The sequence below is a fragment of the Amblyomma americanum genome, chromosome 5, assembly GCF_052857255.1.
Source record: "Amblyomma americanum isolate KBUSLIRL-KWMA chromosome 5, ASM5285725v1, whole genome shotgun sequence".
In the NCBI taxonomy this organism is placed as follows: domain Eukaryota; kingdom Metazoa; phylum Arthropoda; class Arachnida; order Ixodida; family Ixodidae; genus Amblyomma; species Amblyomma americanum.
The window spans coordinates 173,266,225-173,288,661 of NC_135501.1; the positions used below are offsets into that span (position 1 = coordinate 173,266,225).

General features: G+C 49.3%; 2 pseudogenes across 1 annotated transcript; both read left to right on the forward strand.

The window, feature by feature from the left end:
- The first annotated feature begins 11,150 nt into the window (after positions 1-11,150).
- LOC144134361 (ipis-1 pseudogene) lies at positions 11,151-12,290 on the forward strand (annotated as a pseudogene).
- Positions 12,291-16,875: 4,585 nt separating this feature from the next.
- LOC144135313 (ipis-1 pseudogene) lies at positions 16,876-20,580 on the forward strand (annotated as a pseudogene). The gene is made up of 2 exons (XR_013315445.1): positions 16,876-17,125; positions 18,616-20,580. The product of XR_013315445.1 is annotated as an ipis-1 pseudogene (transcript).
- Positions 20,581-22,437: the final 1,857 nt, after the last annotated feature.

Genomic DNA, 22,437 nt, shown 5'->3' on the forward strand with positions numbered 1-22,437 from the left:
TTTGAACGGAAAGTTTCGGAATGTTCAGCATCATCTTCGTCCTCAGGTACGCCGTGGTGGAATTCAAGGAAGATGTTCGCCAATGTAAGCTAAGAACAGAAGATAAAAATTGTAGGGAACACCTAAGCTCTGGGTGAAGTCTATGACACGATAGCGTTAGCGGGCTAATGCTCATATGTGCCGAATAGCTCATTTTTACTATAAATTCATAGGTCCCTTAGTGTCCTCGTACATATCATGGCGCAGTGGTGCCGCGGTTGAGCGTTGCGCCACTGCTCTCTTGTGGCAGGTGCTCCCAGCGGTGGGCCTTGTGCGGACCAAGCTGCTCTATCCGAGCGACGGATCATTAATTTAACCGCCATCTGCCACGGTGGTCAGTTTCCTCACAATCCGGTGCGCAGCTTGTGATGACGCCACAAGGTCACGTGGCCTAGGTAACCCAACTACGTTGCTTCTCTGAAATATTTTGCTAACACCGCGGACGACGACGCAGGGTTTTCATGACTACAGACACCAAAGTTTTGCTTGCTTGTTTTCTTTTTTAAACGATATGTTAAACATTAATACACGTGAATCACCCTGTGATATTCGCCTACGACCGCTAAATATTTTACAGTTGTTTTTTTTTCTGGACTCTGCTTATGTTTCGGCTTCACCAACCGCACTATGGCTGTGGCCTGAGTTGGTCTGTAGGTCACGTGAGGCAGCAAAAAAAAAAAGCGGCGAATTAATTGCTGATACGTCGATTGTTGTCATTTCAGTGCTTGAAGCAGGCTTGTTTAAGTGTTGTGGTGAATAAAAACTGTGTTTCAGCGTGTAGATTACAGTTGCTTCATGCCTAAGGTGGCCTAAAGAACAACTACACATCACAGTCATCGTTTGGTTGATGAAACTGAAATAGCATCAGAGGAGAAATTGAAAAATCAGTAATTCAGCGGCCGCACGCGAATAGTACGCAGTCATCCATGTACCCTACAGCCTAACAAAATCGTTCAGTCGCAATAGGCGATTCCCGCCTCATCCTTGAATACTAATGCATCACGCACAATTCCTCAGAAAAAAACGCAACTAAAACTGCAGTGCCTATCCGCGGTACATAAATATCAGAACATAACCCGTTTCATAGCGAGAGCTCTACTGCTCGGGGTACAACTTCAGATTTCGACGTGGATGATACTATGAACTTAAAGGTCTCCCAAGGTCAAATCGAACAACTGCGTGGTATACGTGGCCCAAGCTATGGTAATATGACCAGAAGCGAGAATTGCTGAACGAGTTGGTACATGGTCGAGAGGATAAAACCCGCGAAAAAACAGACGCAGGACCAGGAGAAGACACACACTCTGTCGCCGAACTTACTACTGATTTATTATTGGTTCTACTACGTATTTAAAGCCACTACTTGCGCAAGTGCACATACATGCCACATTCATCAAAGTCCGGACGTCATTACAACCCCGATAAAAATTATACTCTTTGTCAGTGATAATAACAGACGGGTCGCTTTGCAAACAGCTTCGTTCTTTTTGATTAAAAACGCTTCTAACAGTTCGCCCTCGAGCCTGGACATTCCGCGGCCGATAATGGTGGCGCTGTTAAGCAAAGTTGAGAAGTTTTGGCACTCTTTCACGTGTACGGCCAGGTTGATCCCTGTACCAGAACGCAACCTTCTGCCGAGTTTCCTAAGTCGCTCCTTCAAGCACTGCCCCGTCTGCCCTATATAATTTTTTCCACAAGAGGTAGGGATAGAATATACTAACCCCACAGCACACTTCGTCAACTTCGTTTGGTGCTTTGTTTTAAAGGCTACTGCTGCTGCTGCTGTTTCTGACAGGAAGAAGGAAAAGGAAAGTGCACGGGCCTGCCTACTGGCTCAAGCCGAGCCCCGCTCGCTGCCGCGTGCTGAAAGTAGGAAGGGTAAAGGATAGGAGAGCAAAGATTGATGGAAAAGACGCGCCGCGCTAATATGCCCCGGGCCGATACCGGAGGCAGTGCAATACCAGGCCGACCCGTGCCACATTGCTTCAAGCCAAGCACTCCGCCATATTCCAAAAAGTAAGTTTAATATCTTCGGTCCAAGGACCCGCAGCAGATATAGGTTCTCGCTGACAGCCGGAGATGCGGACGCAAAGATTGTAAAGCATGCGGGGAGCCGAAAACACTAAGATCACCGAATTTCTGAGAAACTTTTTTCAGCACATGCGAAAATGCATGGTAGTAGAGGATCACCTCAAAGTCTCTTTTCCCATCTGTTGGTTCTTGGTATTGGCAGGATGCTTCTTCATTTTTCCACAAAGGTTTCAGCGACCGCCAAAACCAACGAGGAAGGAAGGCCAGAATCTTCTAATCAGACTAACCGCTCGGCAAGAACCTGCTTCATAGCATGTAGGCAACTTTTTCTCAGCGCATTTGAGAAACACAGGTTGGTAATACCGCGTTTTACCAACTTCGAGTCAGCTCATGCATAAGGCAAAAGCGCCTTTTTAGACCGAGGAGCATACTTCCAAAAAGCGTGTCCGACAGCTAAAAACTTGAGTTGTAAATCTAGGAATGTAATGGTGTTGTCAGAGAGTAAGTCTTTGGTGAAAGCCGTGTTCTTGCAACAGGCACTAAAAACATTTAAAATCTGGTCCGCCACAGGGGTGAGCTGGTCAGTTGATAGGTTTAAAATGATCGAGCCACGCTCGATTGGTGTAATCAGAGTCACAGGGCGCCAGCCTTTGACATAGCCTTCTAGGCCTTCGTGTACAGGGGCTCAGGTGATGGCACGATTTTGATGCAGGGCGCTGCCTAGAATGCGAAGGGCTAGTTTGGGGACTCGCCAATTGCTGAAGGGCCGACATCCGCAGCCCGCGAGTGGTGGGAGTTGAGCATTTGGTGGGAGTTGAGCATTAGTTTGTCCTGTGCTCTAATGGCGACTGCGGCGGCAATAGTTCTTGCCGCAACTAGGTCAGGTCCTAAAACCTAAAAGGATGCAACAAGAAGGGGGAGAAGGAGTGCTTGACTGCCTCGAAAGTGCATATGAAGGGTAGTGATTTGGAGGCCGCGTACACATATACCACTGCCGTAGATAGATAGATAGATAAAGAGGAGGAGGCAAAGGCAGGGATGTTAACCAGAAAGGGGTTCCGGTTGGCTACCCTGCACTGGGGAAGAGGGATTAGGGGACTAAAAGGAGGAAGAGAGAAGGGAAAAAAGGCATAACACACACACACGCACAACGCTGTCACAATTTGTCACTCAGTCCAGTCGCTCTCAAGTAGGCAAAGAGTGCCTTGTATGCCTTGAGGGCAGTCGACTGCTGTGGCCACGGACCGAGGATCTTTTGCTCTGTTAATGGGCGATGATCGAGGCGGTCCAGGGGACAACACAGTGTATGTCTTGCACTCGCAAATGCAGGGCACTCACAGAGATGAGCGATGGTCTCCTCACAACCACAGCTCTCACAGACAGGGCTGTCGGCCATCCCCATCCGGAAAGCATAGTAATTGGTAAATGCAACACCGATCCTTAAACGGCATAACAGTGTTGCGTCGCGACGTTCTAAGTTACGCGGCCGAAGAAGGCTAAGTTTAGGGTCCAGTGCCTTGAGGCGGAGGTTGCAAAACTCTCCCGTGTTCCACGCTGAAAGTGTGAGCTCCAACGCCAAAGGGCGATGGCCACACGCAGCGTCAGGTCTCGATATTGGGATCCTCACTGGAAGTACGTCGTTGTGAGCAGAACGCGCAGCCGCATCGGCCTGGTGATTACCGTTAATACCACAGTGTCCTGGCAGCCATTGAAAAATGATGTCATGACCTTTGGAAACGGTGCCGTGGTACAGTAGACGGATCTCAGCAACAAGTTGCTCCTGCGACCCGCGGCGTAGCGCAGCATGCAGGGCTTGAAGGGCTGCTTTAGAGTCGGTGAAAAGCGTCCAGTCATGTGGAGGTTCTTGACTGATGAACTCTACCGCAGCCCGTAAGGCTGCGAGTTCCGCACCAGTTGAAGATGTTGGATAGGTCGTCTTCACTTTCATGAAGATGGATCTGGCCGGTATCACCACCGACCCCGAAGAACTGGTCGAGTGAACTGATCCATCTGTGTAAATATGAATGCGGTGACTGTGGTAAGAATGCAGGTGATTCAATGTCAGTTGTTTAAGAGAGGGCAGTGATACACCAGCTTTCTTTGTAATGCCAGGAATATAGAGGTGAACCCGAGGTTCATGAAGACTCCATAAGAGTGAGCTCGATCTTGACGCAGGGGTGAACTACGATGGAAGATATGCGCGATGGGCTTCAATGTCTTTGGCGAATGCAGTACGCGGCCTAATTATTGGGAGTGTTGCGAGATGATGACACGGAACCCGTGTGAGGTGCCGAATATGTGTTCTCATGGTGCCAACAGCAATGTATGTAGTAACAGGATGTTCCCGGGCAACAAGAACAGTTGCTGCTGTTGATGCACAATTAGGCAGTCCAAGACAGATACGGAGAGCTTGCGCTTGCACACTTTGAAGAGTCTTGATATTTGTTTTTCTAATGGAACTGAATATCGGAAGACTGTACCGCATGTAGCCGAGAAATAGGGAACGGTACAGTTGTAGCATCGAGCGCACTGATGCGCCCCAGGACTTTCCCCCGAGGAAGGAGAGGACGTGCACAATCGAAACTAGTCTCTTTCTCATGTCGTAGATATGTGGACTCCACGAAAGGTTCCTGTCGATGACAACACCAAGGAATCTGTGGCTTCTCTCATAGGGAATGGCTTCGCCATTGATGCGAATGGTGTAACGTGACATTATTTCGCGTGTGAACGCCACAAATGAACACTTTTCGGTCGAAATGTTCAGGCCCTGCAAGCGAAGATAAGATGTCAATATCGATGCCCCTTTTTGAAGTCTTGCACGAACTTGAGGACGGGTCACCCCTGATGCCCAAATACAGATGTCGTCTGCATATACCGAGATCTGAGCAGATTGTGGCAATACGTCGACCAGGCCGATAAGAGCTAGGTTGAAGAGAACTGGGCTCAGCACTCCACCCTGAGGGACTCCGCGCGAATTTCTGTGTAAGGACGTTGGTCCGTCCGCAGTCAGGACAAAACGACCACTGCCGTAACGCTGAAGTACTGTCTGCGGAGGTAGCGAATGCGGGCCTGACGTCAGATAGCCTGGAGTTCGTGGTGCATGTGACATGGGAGGGGGTCAAGGTGGAGATGGGAGCGTACTTCCACAGGGAGCATGCCTGTGAGGGTCAGGGTGCGTGAAGCTTGTGGGTCGCCAATGTGATTAAGAATGTCTGTCTGCCTGAGGTAGTAGTGAGGAGGCGAGCACATTGAGAGGCGAGGTCAGCCTCCCGCATCTCTTCGAAATAGATGTGTATGTCAGTGGCGAGGAGGTGCGTTGTAGTGGTGCAGCTGAAGAGGCCCAGGGCACTGTAGCACAGGATGCATAGAAGAGCGTTCACCTTGATCAGACATGCATGAGTGAGGAAGTTGTAAGGCGGGCCGTATTGGATGCGGCTTATCTAAAGCTAGAGCTTTGACCAGGTAGAGGATGCCCTCTTCACGCATCCCCTTTCGATGACCGGCCTCCGTCGTATCGTGCGGGCGGTCTTCAGGGCAGTGGTTCGAAGGATAGTAATGGTATTAGTAGGGCGCCCATCTGGTTGGAGCCAGAGTAATAATAATAATAATAATAATTGGTTTTTTTTTGGGGGGGGGGGGAAGGAAATGGCGCAGTATCTGTCTCAAATATCGTTGGACACCTGAACCGCGCCGTAAGGGAAGGGTAAAGGAAGGAGTGAAAGAAGAAAGGAAGAGAGAGGTGCCGTAGTGGAGGGCTCCGGAATAATTTTGACCACCTGGGGATCTATAACGTGCACTGACATCGCACAGTACACGGGCGCCTTAGCGTTTTTCCTCCATAAAAACGCAGCCGCCGCGGTCGGGTTTGAACCCGGGAACTCCGGATCAGTAGTCGAGCGCCCTAACCGCTGAGCCACCGCGGCGGGGCTGGAGCCAGAGGCGAAGGACGCGTTTTAGTGAGCGTTCCGTGATAGAGTGGGTATGGATATAGAGGTCATTGTGTCCCGGTGACATGTAGTTGCGGCCATGTATACGGACGACTGCCGATTTCTTGGCGCCACATTGCATGCCACTTAAGGTGAGATAGGCTTCTACGGTATGCATGGCGGATGGGACAGCGGCCTCTTTGTCGGCCAAGGAACCACGGGAGGACCAGATGGCGATGTCATCAGCGTAAAGCGTGTAGCGACTCTGAGGGGGTGGGGAAAGTTTGTGTGCCAGCATGGACATATGGCAATGTTGAAAAGGAGTGGACAGATGAATACACCCTGGGTAGGGCCTTTGTTTGTTGTTGTGAAAGGAGGTGAACGTGTGGAGCCGGTGTCGGTCGTGGAGTCAAGTTTTTACAAAAGGTGATGTATTGAAATATGCTTTAAAAGAGATAGCTGCTCGGCTGGTTGGTTGTCGCACATAACAAAAGGATTCTAGCGCCAAGACGTACAACACACCACGAAGACGGAAGACAACACGGGCGCTTACTCTCAGGTGTTTAGTAAGGTGAAAGCGATCGACATACATACCCTTCCAAACCTTTGCGCATGCGCACAAGACAACAGGAAAATACAACCAAAGGGCTTTATCATAGCAGGCGTGAAAGGAATTTCTTCTCAACGTCATAGAAATAAACAGATGCGTAACTGACACAGTTTGAAACACTTTTTCTATGTGAAAGCTTTCCTTATTTTCACGAGCAGTTTGATGTCTGCCTCTGCCCAGAATTTTCAAATCGCGGAACCGTGGTATGCAGTTGGTGCAAACCCTGGAGTGTTCAACAAGTCGCTAAGATGCGAAAAATATAGATAATCTTAAAGGTGAGCGACTCTAATGCCTCGGTAAAGTAAAAAAAAATAGCCAGAAAGTACCGATGAAAAGCGATCACGAACAGCTGTCTCACGCCTGCAGAAACACAGCACTAGTCCCTTGTGCCACACGAGCAACGTAAAAAGGCGGCTTTTAATATCGCGGTTATACCCTTTTACGCAATTATATTCATATTCGCAATCACGCAAGATAGACGATCGCGAGCTGGCACATGTATGGTGATAAAATGCAGCAACAGCAAAAAATGCGCTTATGGGAGCGGCCGTAAGAAGACCACCAGCAAACAAGCGATACGTATTGAGCCAGTACGTATTGAGTGGGCCCCACGGGATCTGCTGACCTCTTAAAGACAGGCAGATTTAGGGACCCGCCTTGCGAATACAAACTCATCACAGCCTCGGCTCCTTCATTTGGGAAATTTTGCCCTCCTTTCATCAAGAAAGGAACTCTTCCGGCGCCGCACACGTGCTCTCCACCTACCGTGTGCGGTAGCCCTCCCCCGCGGTCTTACCCGTGCAGAGGCGGTTGCGCTTAGGAGGATCCGGGTCGGGGTTGCCCTCACACCAGCCATCACTCGGAAGTGGCCTCAGTACCTAGAACTGTTTCCTCGGCCAGGGTGTCCGATATGTAAACACGAGAGCTTTGAGGCCGACATTCATCACTTACTGTGGACTGCCCAGCTCTAAAGCCTACAAGGATCCGGCACTTGATGGTAGCAGGTCTTTCACCAAGCAACCCTGCTTCATACATTGCCTGGACGCAGGGACCGTACCATCGTTGTAGGGCTGTAGTTTCTGCATATTTCTATAGGACGTATTCGTTGAGGCCGCGCTACCAGACGCCGCGAGCGTCAACGTTGTTTCGCGCCAGCTCGCGCAGTGTCCTGGTACGCCGTCAGGTACCCGGACTAAGACGTATAGAGTCAGGTACCACGAGATAGCCATGTTGTGCTGTGCTTGTGGAGAGGAGGAGGAAACGGCTGAACTCTTGATACTTTTCTGTAAAGGCCTTCAACCTGCAGTGGAAAGCAGCGGGGTGTATTTATTCAAAGCATTGGCGTTTAAGGACAGATTTTGAGCAGGTAGAAGTAACGAAGCGAAGGTTATCTGATTGGTGGCTAAAATCAAGACGAGAGCAAAATTTCACAAGTCATGGTTAGGTGGCTTGAACCACCGCCCCATTTAAAGTGATCGGCCTTATCCATCCATCCATACCCGGCATGAATTGTTAGTGATACGTAACATCTTTGCGCTATTTTAAATGCTTCAATGTCCACTTTTATTTGTGGACCGCATATTGCGCATAAAGTTTGCAGCAGAATTCTTCTCTGCCGCGATATAACCGAGCTGCCTGCCGCAACACAGCAGCAAAACTGGCCGCCGGCTGCAATGCACGTAAGAATGTACCCGACTTGTAGCTTTTAATATCAGTTCATAACGGTCAGCTATTCACGCTGGACACATCATCGACGAACAGCCGATGATTATGACTCAAATTCTCAAAGTGCCACCGCGAATGCTCATACCTCCAGCGGCTGTAGTTCGCGAACTGCTGAAGCTTCACAGACGTTGTTTCAGCAGAAATGCAAAGAGCCATGACTACCCTATTTACGCGACAGATCGGTCGATCAAATACTGTCATGCGCTCGCAAAACGAAGGGCAGACCTAGCGAGAACGTTTTCCAGATTTGATTGCAGCAGAGTATAGCATTGCTTCGAATGCACAAGACCCAGAGCCCAGGCCGGTTCGCAGCAACGCAATGTGGAGCGATTCCGCTAGATTCAGTAGTAACACGTCACTTTCCACAGATAGAGATGAGAAGTTAAGCTAGCTGAACGAACAGACAAAGTTTAATTGTTCACCTCTCCAAAAATGACACTTCGGCCGTCGGCACCCTTAGCACGGCTTTTGGGATCGCCCGCTTGTGAAGCAGTTGCACCCTCTCTAGATTTGTATGCTTTAATTTCTTGGACTATCGAAAAACTTAAGTCATGCATAAGACGGGCCTCGATATCGGATAATTCAACGCGCGGCAACAGTACTTTACGCGGCACACCACGCCGGGCTGCTACAGGGTCGACATTTTCACAAAGTGGAACCTTTTCAACGGTCCGCCCATTTCTGTTACGCGCAGTTCACGGCGCACCCTCTCAGCCACACGGAGTTACAGTCTCACCCAAATTATCTGCTGCGAGACGCAAAATGCGATCACGCATCACCAGCGAGGTAAATGATGCGGCTGGCTGCGGCGACCACGCGCGCCACCACTAACATGGCGAATGCCGCGCCGACTGCTAGCGCCCCTTGCGGATGACGTCATGCGAATACCTCCTCTATTGGCTTGAACCGAGATAAGACTACTTTGCAGCCATAGATAAGAGAGCTACAAAAGCTGGAGTAGCGCTCATGAGCACGCTCTGCCCATCCTTGACAAGCCACGCGGGACGCAGTGCACGGACAGAAGAAGCAACGGACCAGTTGGACTGAAGGTAAGGGCACACGGTGTATACGCCTGCATTGCCGCGCCTTGGTCGGCGCCCTTGCTGTTCTGTTAATCTGGGCATCCCTCAAGAACGCGCAGAAATATGCGTTGCTTGATTCGCTTGGGCGAGTGCTTTGTTCGCACTGTTTTCATGTAGGCCCTGGAGGCGTTCCAAGACGGGTTGGGCGGCACCAGTTGGCCTAAGATGAACGCGCATGAGTGACGGACGTAGCTGTACGCAGAGCCTGAATAGTGTCGGCAACCCTTGATAGTTCCTCTTACGGTCACAAGCCGCGTTTCAAAGTTTTATGCAGGCACAGAACCAGCTTCTAGAGGCCCCAGCGTTGATTAGGGTGCACAAAGATGCTTTGGGCACAAACATTAAGGCTAACGAAGAGCCACGAAATTAGGTTGGGCCGCCGTGGTGGCTTAGTGGTTTTGGTTTTCTGCTCCTGATTCGAAAGCCGTGGGTTCAATCTCGGCCGCGGCAGTCGCACTTCGATGCATGCGAAACGCAAAAGGCGTCCGTGTGTTGTTGGGATGTCAGTGCACGTTAAAGAACCCCAGGTGTTCGTAGTTATCCGGAGCCCGCTACTCCGATGTTTCTCATAGCCTGAGTCACTTCGGGACGTTGAAAACTATGCAAACAAAAATAAAATGCCGGCGCGCGATCTTCGAAGATCGCGCGCCGGCATGTGTATAGTGACAAAAGGCAGCAACAGCAACAAATGCGTCTTTGGGAGCTGCCGTAAGAATAAGGCCAGCAAAGAAGCGATAATCCTTCACGCGATGTAAGTGCAGTCAATGAGCACGCATATCTGCAACAGTTCAGCTCAGCGTTGTAGGGCTGTAGTATCTGCATATTTCTATAGGATGTATTCACTTCAGCCGTCGGCACCCTCAGCACTGCTCCCAAGAAGGGGCGGTTCTAGGCAGGGGTACATAAGGTGAAGGGAAGGTAAGCGGTGACCGTTAATGTTAACGGAGACTCGTACAAACTTGCAGTGAAGTACAAAAGACTTCCCTGTCTAAGAGAACTACAGAGAACTTCTGCAGAAGCGCCTGGACCAATTTTCTTGCTTAGTCAGCACTGTTCACATCACAACTCGATTATTTTTTTCACCAGTGTTGCATTAGTCGAAATGTTGCGGATTGTTCTGGCAATCAGCCAAATTGCAAGGATAAGGTGGCGGCAGCTGCCGTTGGACAGGGTTAAAAGGAGGACATGGAAAGCGGCCTTTGTCCTGCACTGAACTTAAACTGATTATGATGCTGACGGTGATAAATCGTGATGCGAAAGGCAGATGTTGCCCTGGATAGTTGGCTTCCGACATATTAATTCCAAACTTCGATGTCTCAGACAAATGTGCGCTTAAGCATCGTCTTGGAACTCTGTCCAAGATTTTTAGATCGTCCGAAACTTTTACTCAAATTCAAACTTTCTTTCAGCCGTTGCTTACTATTCTTTCTACGTCATTAGACGAAAAAATTTTTTTTCAAGGTAACCCATATCTATAAGAATTGTCTTACAAATTTAGCCACTTAGAAACCTGCAATTAAGTACAACAGAGTTCCCTGTCTAGAACCGCACAGCACTTTAGCAGGAGCGGCTGGACAAATTTTATTGCTTGATAAGCACCGTTCACATCACAAATCGATTGCATTTTTTGCTCCAGTGTTGCATCAGTTCCAAAGATTCCGATTGCTCTGGTAATCAAGTTAGACCAAAGCTCTCTCTGAGTCTTCTTAATTTTCCTGTTGCAGAATCGGCCCGGACATGCTGTCACAAACTGAACGCGATGCTCTGTTCAAGTTTTCCTTGGGTATGTACCAGCGTCTGCAGACCCACAACAGGCAGAGCGAAAATTTCGTATGCTCGCCGTTCAGCATAGCCTGCGCACTCGCCACCTTCGCCAGTGGTGCTTGCAACGTCACGGCCAAACAGATTTTCGCCGCTCTAAACCTCAAGGCGAGCAAGTGCCGAATCCAAGAGCAGTTCGCCGTACTGTTGACGATTCTATCGAGCTACGCCCCCGATGTCACGTTCCACGTAGCCAACCGAATTTACAACGACCAAAAGTTTACCATCCATAGAAGCTACCGCGCCCTTCTAGAAGAGTCTTACAGTGCCACCATGCAGTCGGTCGACTTCGAAAGCGGCCACGAGTCGGTTTGGCACGAAGCCAACGCCTGGGTTTCGGAGAAAACAGCGTCCAAGATACAATCCATCCTTCCCTCCGGAAGTGTGGACGCTAACACGGCCTTGATTCATCTCAGTGCCATCTGCTTCAGGGGCTTCTGGGAATGGCCTTTCCGCTCGCATTATACGACGCGAAAGCTGTTCCATCTCAACTACAAGAAAACCGTGCAAGCGAACATGATGTACCAGTGCAATAGTTTCAAGGTTGGCGACATCGACGAGTTGCGCGCCACTGCCCTTGAAATGCCATACAGGGGTCAGATGATGTCGATGGTCATCTTCCTTCCGGATGACGTACAGGGACTTCGCGACTTGGAAGAAAGCCTGACTCCAGCCAACCTGTCTGAGCTTCTAGCAAGCATGAAACTGGTGGACAACGTGCACCTCTTTGTTCCCAAGTTCAAGATCGAGCACAGCGTGGCTCTGCGGGAGACACTCGAGGACCTCGGCGTCAAGGACTTGTTCACGCCGGGCCAGGCCGACCTCTCCGGAACATTCGAGACCGGTGCGCCAAGCGTCTCTGACGTGATCCACAGGGCGCTTGTCGAGGTCCACGAGGACGGTACAGAGGCGGCGGCAACGAATGCGGTTTTCCAATCCGCTGGTCCGATCCCTGACGAAGTTGTGTATTTTGCTGTGGACCATCCTTTCATGTTTCTAATTAAAATGAACGACTCAGATGTTATCCTGTTTCTAGGGTCGGTTCGAAAGCTGTGAAAAGTGACGCATGTATACACGTGCAGAATATTTGCGCTGATCTGAGAATGTTTCATTTTTTCTGGCACCGCGTCATGACTGTAAATATGTTTTTACCTTCAGGCATCAAAGAGAAGCGAGAGCATAGTTCTCCATTAATTATTTCATTATCTTTTCCCAGCTAACTTCTGACACCACGTGCTGCTTTTTGCCTGATATTACCTCTTAGAACCCTTTTTTTTTTACGTCGGACAAGCCGCGTTGAATTACCAACGTGCATATGTGAAAGTTTTCTTTCATTCCATAGCTCGCACAGAGTAGGCACTGGGCCTCGAAAACGTGACAGATGTTCGCGCACCACCAGAATCTAGAGAACTTAAAAAGTGACGTCATCTTGCGGATCGTGACTATGAGAAGTGAGAAGTGGGACTTTTTTTTGTGTGAGCCGATTTTTCGATCCTAATGTCTGTGTGCACGTGGCCTGCTATCTACTATGCCTGAACGCTGCGATGCAGTTCGCCATCTCGGAAGGATTTGTGCTCTTTATCACCTTTTAAAGCATCTTATTTCAGCCTTCATAACTTCATCCAATCGAACATGGTTCTTTGTCACTTTACACCGCGTGTTATATTGCTTTTCAATACCTTTTAAAGAAGCATCGTTCGCATTTATCAATTTTGTCTTAGGTGTTTGCCAAACGTTTTCATCTTATCGCTTGTGTGGCACTCCACACCACTCTGAAGTTTCCTGCAAGCGATAAGCGTTGCGACTGGCTGCCTGTATAATCTGTGCGCCTTTGAAATAAATCAGTTGTCAGTAGTGCGCGGTCCTGTGTGCCACTTATGAAGCTTATATTCGTCGTGCTGAATTGCTACATAACAGATTGAAGCACCAACTAGCCCAAGCAAAAAGGTTTAATTGGGAACAAAAATGGAGCTCACAATGGGGCGTCTTGTCGGTCGTGCTAAAGCCTGTAATAAAAAAAAAGAAGGGGGTTAACGTCGAAATAATGTTACCGTGAAATAACTGTGCACCGAATCCACTGCTTAACCCGGCGTACGGGGGCCCAGCGTACAATTCAAAACTAGCACAGCAACACTTACTTACTCATAGTGCAAAGACAGTGGTACGGTGTGGAAGTCTAAGCGGAATGGTATGGTCTATGGTGTGGGGGTCTATGTGGAGTGGTATGGTCTATGGTACTGTTTGGGGGTCTACGTGGAATTGTATGGTCTATGGTATGGCGTGGTATCGGGGTCTACGTGGAATGGTATGGTGTCGTGTCGGAGTCTACTTGGAATGGTATGGTCTGTTGTATGGCGTGGCGTGGGGCTCTACGTGGAATGCTGTGGTCTATGGTATGATGTGGTGTGGGGGTCTACGTGGAATGGTATGGTGGTCTACGTATAATGGTATCGTATGGTGTGCGGGTCTACGTGGAATAGTATGGTGCGGGGGTCAATATCCCAAGGCTGCACACGAGCTATGGCAGACGCTGTATTGGTGTACGCCGAATTAAATTCGACCACGTGAAGTTGCTCAGCGTGCCCGGTAGCGCACAGGAATGTTCGCACTCGCCTCCAACCAAATCCAGCCCCGCCGCGTCAGGGATTAGATACAGCGACCTTTTCAGCTAAGCAGCCGAACGCCGTAGCCACTGAGCCACTGTGGCAGGTTGAGAGCTTCGAGGATTTATTTTTGTCCTTCTTGCTAATGCACCTTCGAAGCTAGCATTAAATGTTCATTACTGTGACGAAGAAATAAATGTTGTACAGGCGCTTACCACAGCGGTCGACGAGGAAGAATTTCCGCGTACTTTTCGCTTGGGTAACGAAAAAGGTTGAAAAAGATTGACAGCGCTGGGAGCTATGGGAAGGAAAATCACAGGGGCAACGTTGTGACTAAACTCTGTGCACGTTTCTGAAGCCGGCGAGGCACCACGTGATCATGTGGCAATGCCATTGGGTACCTCCCCTTGACTGTTGACCGTGACCATTGGCACTTGATTTGAGACAGAGGAGACCATGCTTAAAAGAGTTTTCGCTATTTTAACTTAGTTCAAGCCACGTTTAACCCCAGCTATTTTTATTGTATGCTAACTCTTAATTTCATTGATCAAGTCTCTGGTCGATGTAATTGGCAGCAAGACCATGGCCTTTCTCTATGGGGAACTTGCGCTGATGTTTGCGGTGCCGATTGCAGCGCCATAAGACACTGCCTAGCGAGAAGAGCAAGCAGTTTTGGGTAGTACTATTTATTAGTACCTTTCCGCGCCACCTTCAGGAGCTTGTTGGCGTGAGCCTCCGCGCTCTGTCGAAGGCGTACGTGCCGTGCGTCAGCTATCTGGGCTACGCCGATAGAAGCTAGGCAATGAATGCTGTCAGCCAAACGCGGGTATCTAATCGCGCAGAATGTGTTCTCGCGTTTGCAGAGGCCCAAGAGGCTCACAAAGGCAGTTTTGAGGCACCGAGTGGAACAACTGCAGTGCCACCTTGGCAGCGCAGCTTCCCCATAGCGATTTTTGTGACATCGAAAAATGCATAAATGGTTAACAGTTCGCTTCTGAACGCTTTACACTGACATTTCTACTAGAAGGTTTTAGCACCCCTGTACGGCAAACACGCTAACTGCGGTGACTGGTGTCTCACAAATGTGGCTAGGCAAATATGGCAACAGTAGCAAGCAACACATTACTGTATTAACTCTACGGCTATTCGCCTGGGCTAAAACTCTTTGTTGTGGTAGTCCGACATCAACGATGTAGTGTCAGGCTGACATCGCAGATAAGAGAACGACACAGTCCCTCTTATCTTAGTCACCTCAGAATCGTGCGCTGCGGTTTCCTTCTTTGCAGTCATGCACAAAGTTTACGAAATGCGGTTCCGCATAAAAAAAAATATTTCTGCGGTTTGAGCCAAATCAGGTCTACGTAAAGCATAGAAGTGCGAAAGTGCTTGGATGCTCTATCTGCTTGAGGAAATACAATAGAGTGGCTGGCCGGCAATACAAAATATTTATTTTTCCCATAAATCTGTATCCCGTAAACCTTTTCCCATGACCGCACCGTCATAGCGAAGGCTAACCACGCAACGGCGTTTTCTCAGCGGTATATAGTGGGCTTTTACGGATCTCTAAAGACCAAAATGTTTCAAAAGTTGGGACAAGGCTTCGCCTTAACTTACATCCTGAGGGGGCCGTAAAGAGGAGTACTAAGTGAGACTATTCTGATAGGTTGGAGTCACCTGATAGCATTTGGACGTCATTTTTACCACAAACTAAGCTTTTTTAAGCCAGAGAGCTGCATAAAAACGAAGTGTAGGTGGCGCCGCCATGTGCTGATTAGTAGAACTGCAGTTGGTGCCGTATTTATGCGCCTTCTCGAGGAATGTCATTCCGCCAACAGGGCGCAATCACCGTTGAGATACGAGAAAATGCAGTCCTGAAAGCATATCCGTGCCCTCATAACTAAAACAGCGCGATACAGACGAGGGAGAGCAGGGCTAGACAAAAACACGAGCGCTGAATCTCACCTGGCTTTGAGTGCATTCAGGCTCAGCGTGGTCGTTATACGCAGCAAGTTCAGAGCCGCAAGCTCTCAACGGCACTGCTCCTTGTTGTACTTGCTAGGCGCACGATGAAGCGGCTTCGCACTTGCCTCAGCGGTCAAAATCTGCTACTTTGTTCAGGCTGCGGGCGCTCTAAAATTGCTAGGTGACTGTTTTCTCTATTTTTTTAGTACGTGCTCAAGCAGGCGCACGTATGCAGGCATGTCGTCAACTTCAACGTGTGAAGCGCGGTGCGTGCACGTAGTCTTCAATGTTTTCTGCGCAGTGTCAAGGCGGATATGTTTTGAGATAAGCTGAAAAACATCTAGTATGTACCGCATGCTTGCACGATCACTTCTCATTGGGCTCATTAAAGAAAACAGTTTCCAAGCGCTGGTCTACCTGTGTGCGGTAGTACGTAAGGGGCCGGCACACAACTCCTGATTCTAGCGCCTTTCATTCCACTGATCGTTCTCTACGGCAATGCTGTAGAATGCAGATGCGATATTCAAATAAATTGGTACTAATTGTAAAGACGCTGCGGCAGAGAAAAAACATTCAATCTTTTCGATGCGTGTTCGTCAAGATTATTCGTCCATTCCCTGCCGACAGCCGCAGCCGGCAGGCTGCCGACTACGGTTGGCGGAACCCAGCCTGATTCTTTTCCGCTTTCGACCCACTGAAAAAAATTAAGAAACTGCAACGTAACGTAACCAGCGCCGGACACACTTCTATGGATAAATTATAATCCGCGTGCTGTGCTGCCTCCTTAGAAAAGAAAAAAAGACGTGAGAAAGTATCGGTAATCAGCGATTTCGAGCAGCTTCCTCGATCAGGCACTCAGAAACAAAGCACTAAACTATTGTGTCACACGAGCAATATAAAAGGCGGCTTTTAATTGTGTCCTGAGCCGTTTTCACAACTATATCTCATTTTCGCGTTCGCGCAGGACAGAAGATTGTGCGCCAGCATCTGATAGGTCTGGCGATAAAATGCAGCAAGAGCAAGAAATGCTTCCATGGGAAGTGCAGTAGGGAAGACCACCGGCAGAGAAGCGATAACCCTTCACCAATCGCATGCTCAGTCAGTGTGCATACTTGTGTGCCCCATTTCCGCTCAGCGTTGTTGGACCGTAGTACCTGCAAACTTTATATTCCCTTGGTCCGCGTTGAAACAAAACAACCGAGCAGCCATAGCGAAGATAGCTCAACCAGCTGGAACATCGCTCATGCGGACGCCCTGTCCATCCTTGACAGACATCGCAGGCCGCACTGCACGGACAGAAGAAGCAACGGACCAGTTGGACTGAAGGTAAGGGCACACGGCGTACGCCTGCATTCAGCCTTGGTCGGCGTCCTTGCTGTTCTCTTAATCTGAGCATTCCTCACGTACGCGCAGAAATACGCGTTGCTCTATTTGCTTCGGCGAGTTATTTCTTCGCACTGTTTCCATGTGGGCGCTGGAGGCGTTTCCAGACGGTTTGGGCGGCACCAGTTAACATAAGACGAACGCGCATGAGTGACGGACGTAGCTGTAAGCAGCGCGCCTGACTAGTGTCAGCATCCCTTGATGCTTCTTTTTACGGTCCCAAACCGCGTTTCAAAGTTTTATGCAGGGGCAGAACCAGCTTCTAGAGGCCCCAGCGTTTATTAGGGTGCAGTAAGCTGTTTTGGGGAAAAAACAAGGAGGCTTAGGAAAGGCCATAAAATTAAACTCAGGACGGGCCGCCGGGGTGGCTCAATGGGTATGGCGCTCGGCTGCTGACCTGAAAGAGGCGCATTCTATCCGGGACGCGCCGGTCTCATTTCGCCTGAGAGGAAGTGCTAGAGGCCCGTGTGCTGTGCGATGTCAGTGAACGTTGAAGAACCCCAGGTGGTCGAAATTCTCCGGAGTCCTCCATTACGGCATCGCTCACAGCCCGAGTCACTTCGGAACGTTAAAGGCAGTAAAAACAGGAATTAAATAAATATAGGACAGCGCGGCAAGCTTCGGAAATAATAAAATTATATGTTGGCTTTAAAAGAGAATAAGACACCAATCGCTAGTCAGATTTCTTACCCAAAATCAAGAGGCGGCGGGTATCGGCAGGGTACATAACGGGAAGGCGAGGTAAGCGCTGGCCGTTAAGGATAGCGGAGCGGATTACAAGCAAAGGCAAAAGTAGCAGGGCGGAAGAGAGTAAGGTGAGCGGATAATATAAGGCAACTTGCAAGAATAACGTTTCTGCAGCTGCCTTTGGACAGGGTTAAAGGGTCACTCCGGCTGATTGTGATGCTGACGATCACGAATCGCCACGTCAATGGAATATATTCCCTGTTGAGTAGGCTCCTTACATGTAAACCCACCCACCGATGCCGTAGCCAAAATGTGTGGTCGAGCACCTTCTCGGAGCTCGGTCCGTTTTTTAGATCGTCTGAAACGTTTGCACAAATTCATACTGCCCTCCAGCCCTTGCTTACTCTTAATTTTCCAACGCGATTAGATGAAAAAAGTTACTCGGTTTTGGTTTTGTTTTTTTTTCACCACGGTAGAAATATGACGATGGGCTTAGAATTCGAGTCCCGTAGAAGCTTGCAGTTAAGTACAAAGACTTCCCTGTCTGTAAAAAAAGCACCGAAATAATTTTGGAGAAACGCCTGGACAAGTTTTCTTGCTAGGTCAGCAGAGTTCAGATTGCAGCTCGATTATGCTGTTTCTACCAGTGTTGCATTGTTTAAAAAGTTTCAGAGTGATCTGGCAATCCCACTAAAGCAAAGGTCATCCTGACTTTTCTTATTTTTCCTGTTCTCTTTTCGTTGCAGAACCGGCCCAAGCATGCTGTCACATACGCAGCGTGATGCTCTGTTCAAGTTTTCCTTGAATATCTACAAGCATCTGCAGACCCGCAACAGGCAGAGAGAAAACTTCGTATGCTCGCCGTTCAGCATAGCCTGCGCACTCGCCACCTTCGCCAGTGGTGCTTGCAAAGCCACGACCAAACAGATCTTCGCCGCGCTAAACCTGAAGGCGAGCAAGTGCCGAATCGAAGACCAGTTCTCCAATCTGTTGACTGTCCTATCAGTCTACGCGCCCGAAGTCACGTTCCACGTCGCCAACCGAATTTACAGCGATGAAAAGTTTGCAATCCATATCAGCTACCGCGCCCTTCTGGACGCGTCTTACGGGACCACGATAAAGTCGGTCGCCTTCGTATGCGGCCACGAGTCGATTCGGCGAAATGCCAACGCCTGGGTTTCAAAGCAGACAGGGTCGAATATCCCAGCCATCCTTCCCTCCGGAAGTGTGGACACTAACACAGCGTTGATTCATCTCAGTGCCATCTGCTTCAGGGGCTCCTGGGAGTGGCCTTTCGACTCGGTCCAAACGACGCGTCAGATGTTCCGTCTCAACGACAGCAAAGTCGTGCCAGCGAACATGATGTACCAGTACAATAGCTTCAACATGGGCTACTCCGATGAGTTGTCCGCCAGTGCCCTTGAAATGCCATACAGGGGTCAGATGATGTCGATGGTCATCCTCCTTCCGGACGACGTCCAGGGACTTCGCGACCTGGAAGAGGGCCTGACGCCAGCCAACCTGTCTGGGCTTCTAGCAAGCATGGAAATGGTGGCCAACGTGCAACTCTTTCTTCCCAAGTTCAGGATCGAGCACAGCGTGGCTCTGCGGGAGACACTCGAGGACCTCGGCGTCAAGGACTTGTTCACACCGGGCGAGGCCGACCTCTCCGGAGCATTCGAGACCGGTGCGCCAAGCGTCTCTGACGTGGTCCACAAGGCGCTCGTCCAGGTCCACGAGGACGGCACAGAGCCTGAGGCGGCGGCAACGAACGCGGTTTTCCAACCCGCTGTTCGGACCGCTGAAACTGCTGCGTGTTTTTTTGTGAACCACCCTTTCATGTTACTGATTAAGATGAATGACTTAGATGTTATCCTGTTTCTAGGGTCGGTTCGAAAGCTGTGAAAAGTGATCACTGTAGACGTGCAAAATTTTTGCTCTGATTACAGAATTTTCTTCATTGTTTGGGGCACTGCAATATGACTGTAAATATCGTTTTACATTTAGACAACAAAGAAAACGGACGGTAAACTTCTCCTTTATTATTTCGATTTTTTTTCGACTAACTTCTGACACCATGTGCTGCACACCGTGCTGCTCGTTCCATGATATTACTGCGTTGAAGCGTTTGTTTACGTAGGGCAAGCCGCGCTAAATTGCCAACGCGCATACGTGCAATTTTTTTTTCACTGCATGGCTCGCACGAAGTAAGCACTGTGGCTCGAGAGCATATGAGAGATGCTCACGCACCACCAATTTCTATGAAAGTAACAAGATAACGACACTTTGTGGAGCGCGACTATAAGGAGACAAAGGAGAAGTAACCTTTTTCTTGTGGAAAGATTTTTTCTGGGTTAATGATCACGTGTACGTGACCTGTTGTCTACAGAAGTCCGAATGTTTGTTACACGCAACAATCTGTAGAATTTATACTGTTTATCACCATTTAAGCATCTTATTTCCATTTTCTCCTTCATAACATCAACGAATCGAACGTGTTTCTTTAGCACTTTACACCACACTTTAAATTACTTTTCGATATCTTTTAAACATCATCGTTCGCCTTTCGCATATCTGTTTGTCAAACGTGTTTCTTTATTGCTTTTATGGGCCTCGACACCATTCTAACGTTTTCTGCAACTGATAAGCATTGTGATTGGCTGCCTGTATAATATTTGTGCCTTTGAAAAGAAAAAGCAGTTGTCGGTAGTGCCTGGTCTTTTGTGTCTCGCTTATTATTACGTCATAGATTGAAGCACTAACTAGCCCAGCAGAAAGGTTCTCTTGGGAACACAGATGGAGCTTACAATGAGGCGCCTTTTCCCCTGTGCTAAAGCCGGCAGTAAAAGAAAAAAGGAATGAATTTTTGTAGCGATAGCTACACTACGCCAGCCACTTCGCGAAGTCAGCGTGGCTGCGTGCTGAGCCGTGGCGCCACCGCTCCGCCAGCTGTGCTCATGCGCTGGGTGACGTCATGGCCCGCAGCTGGTGCGCTCGCCTCACCGCTGCGCCGACGGCGGAGCGGACGCCGCCCGCCACGTCTGTTGTGCGCATGCGCGCAGTGACGTCAGAGCACGCAGCTGGTGTGCGCACCGCGCGGCTACGTTACGCTATAATAATTATCATTATTATAATAGCGTAATGTAGCATTTCGAGCTTTCAGCGTGGCGGCGTCGTGGCCACTGTGGCAGCTGCCGGCGGCGCGCCGACGAAACTGAGTGGGGGAGGAGAGTGAATCCACGTCCAGGGACGAAGATGAAGGAACGCCCAGCGAAACGCAGCGGCGAAAGACTGACTTTACAATTCGACTGAGCGAGTTCCACTCGGCCAGCTGTGGCTATCGCGTCACTCCAGGTTTAACCAGAGCGAAACCACAGCCATTTTTTTTTCAGCCAGAGAAGACGCATGCACAAGACAAAACCACACAGGACAACGGCTGCACTAACAACTGAAAAGTTTTTTTAAACACTCCTCAGTAATACGCCCACGCATGCATCAAGCCAGGGCCTGTGACGTATTAGACATCATAAAAAAATCAAATTGCTTAGACGTGATAAGAGATTAGGAACTGGTATATGTACGCATAGCCATGTTTTGCGATCTGGAAGCCTCATAAATTTCACTTGCCTTATGTGTTTTTCAGGATGGAAACCTTAAAGTAACCTTGTGATGCCTACCATAGCCGCAGCGTTCCTGTAAGCTGCATAAGGTGTACTATGTCTACAAGGTCCACCATGAAGGCATGGTTTCTGACCTTGACCTCGGGCCACTCCCAAAATTTGTCCCACCCATTCCCGAAACTTTGGATGATATTGTTACGTGACGGCAAGCCAATGAAGACAGGACTACATGACAGATGGCGATGGAATGATTTAATTGTAGTGGTCCTAGCGCGAGCGCTCCGTGCCACGCCACTGCCCACTTTGTCGTCTTCTAGTCCGTGTCACAACCGGGGGCTGCCGAGCGATCGTCCTGATCGCGCGAACTAGAAGAACGGCAGTGAAGATGAAACGCAGGACGTGACGATGGTCGTGACAGGAGGGATGAACACAGAAGAGAAGAAGATGCATGGCTTGCCGTCACGATCAAAGAGATGAACAGATGAAGATCGGATGAGCACTGGTCCGGAACGCTGCCGGGCCGTAGCTAGGTCACCTTGAGCCGACGGCCGAGGCCCACAAACACACCGAATGGCATGGGCAGGGGCTGTGTTCGGACTTGTTGGCGGCTTCTAGGGTCGCTGGGGCATAGGTTTGAATTGCGGTGGCATAGTCAAGTTGTGTACTGCACGTGCTGTACTGCGAGCTGCTCGTTGCGAGATATTACCTCTCTGAAATATTTTTTTAGGTCGCGCAAGCTGCGTAGAACTGCCAACGTGCAGCAGGGGCAATTTTTTTTTTCCGTACATAGCTCGCTCAAATTAAGCACTAGGACTCGGGAACATACTGAGAGATGCTCACACAGAACTTGAAGGGAAAAGGTGACGTCACCTTGAAAAGCGTGTTCCCAAAGAGAAAAGGGGGGATTGGAACATAAATGGAGCTTCGTGCCAAACTACGGAGGCTTAA